Below are 1,824 nucleotides of genomic sequence, written 5' to 3'. Positions count from 1 at the left end.
CCCCCCCCTTCCCCCGCTGGCTCCTCCCCGCGTGCAGAGCGGGTATGTCGCCTCGTATCATTGTTACCAGATTACCTCATATTTTCACTTTATTCGCTTTAATCTCGAGATACGCCATCGAGCATCGCTGTCGCCAGGCTTGATAATCGGCCGATGGCGAGATTATGCAGGTGTAGATCATGCGGCCGAGACATGGCGGTCTTCTTGGCGAACACCTGCGGTCGGCGGCGAGGAGGGGTGTCGCCCGCTCGTGGAGGGCCGCGTCTCCCCAATGACTCTACAGTTTGGCGCCCACAAGAAGACCGCGGCCCGTGTTCTAGGGACAGTACTGTATTCTCCGCCGTAATCAGCAGACAGAACGGGCCGTGTGAAGGGACAGAACAGCGTCCGCTTTTAGCAACACAGGACCGTATTGAAGGCGACTGTGAATCAGTGTTGTGTGAGAATCTTTAGAGCCCTGCGCGGAGGGAAGCAGCGGAAACAATTCTTTTCGTCCCGAGTCGGTGACAACAAGTGCTTTTGAATACACAAAGAGAGGTTTAGAGAAAAGGGAGAGAGGCGTAAAAAAGAAGAGGAAGAACGAGAAGAAGAGGCGATTGCGATCTACCGATTTTACAAGTGAGTTGAGATGTCATATGCGATTCATTCCTACCCCCCCCCCGTCCTGCCACAGACACACCGCTAGTATTTCTTCGGCGATCCAAGATTGGGGGCTTCTGATATAAATTAATCATCTTGCTCGCTGGTTCTGTGTAATAGCTCCGTTTGTCTCGCCGACATTTGTTCTCGTCGCCAGAGAGAGCGCAAAAATGTCACAAGAAGCCCTCGTTGTTTTTCCCGACGAGGCTGAGGCGAAGTCAGTGAGATAGTGGAGATGGAGCTCGAGATTTTAAGCTTTATGCGTCTTAGATACAAGAGTCGAAATTGTTGAATTACCATTCACTAAGTAAGCCTGCTTTGTGGGTTAAAGTTGCTTTTGTGAAATGCGCTTTTATCTAAACACTAAACGGAGGACGAACAGACACCCGCACTTTACAACGGATGCTTCAGAGCTGACCGAGTAATAGAAATGCAGTGAATCGTTTGGTAATACATTATCATGAGGGTTTATCGTGTTGTTTTTTTCGGAAATTATGTAAATAACAGAAATATTTTTCAAAGTATTTTCGTGAAGAAGATGAGATGGTAGGATTATCATGAAACTTTTCAGAGATCGTTATAACTGTAGAATTTATTAGTCTGTATCTCCTATTGCATTTTTTAAACAAATAAACATTAAATCACCTTCAGAAAGTCATGCATTAACGTAGCAGGAAACAAGATTAAATTGTTTTTGTAGGAAAATGTTGTGGAATGTATTCATTATTATGTCAACATGCAGTCTTTTGGCCCCGACATTGCCAGAAACTGATCGATATCCACCTTATCATAATAATATACCTGGCTTGTTTACTAGCTGATATTTATCCGTCTGTTCACCAAAGACTACACAGAAGCTATTTTCATATCTGTCTGCTCTCCACATCTAGTTTTCATTCCAGCTGTCTAACATTTCTTGGTGTTTATGAAATGAAGGATCGGCGATCTTTGATTTTCAAATTGTGGGGATAATAATTTCGTTTATTTTTTATGTCATATGTAATATTTTCATTCTGTAACATTTTTGCTAGCCTGTGCTCATAAAACGACCGCATTCGCCGAAAATAAAGTAATTTTTACAAATAAATCTCATTCTTTTACAAAAGAAATTGAATACTTCCGACAACTTTTACCTTCGAGCGGCGTAAATGCTTTAAAAGTGAAGTCCGTCTTGGATATTTTTAT

The 1,824-nt window shown here is 43.1% G+C and overlaps 1 protein-coding gene across 1 annotated transcript in view; it reads left to right on the top strand.

Annotated features, from left to right (window-relative positions):
* The first annotated feature begins 296 nt into the window (after positions 1–296).
* LOC119584739 (transcription factor Sox-8-like) overlaps positions 297–1,824 on the top strand; it is a 23,122-nt gene continuing 21,594 nt past the window's right edge. The window contains 1 exon segment of the mRNA XM_037933401.1: positions 297–618. The gene's annotated coding sequence lies outside the window, so the exon portion shown is untranslated.

This window comes from Penaeus monodon, chromosome 18 (genome assembly GCF_015228065.2).
Source record: "Penaeus monodon isolate SGIC_2016 chromosome 18, NSTDA_Pmon_1, whole genome shotgun sequence".
Classification (NCBI taxonomy): Eukaryota; Metazoa; Arthropoda; class Malacostraca; order Decapoda; family Penaeidae; genus Penaeus; species Penaeus monodon.
Note: the sequence above shows the minus strand (reverse complement) of the source record. Positions and strands in the feature narration are given on the sequence as shown.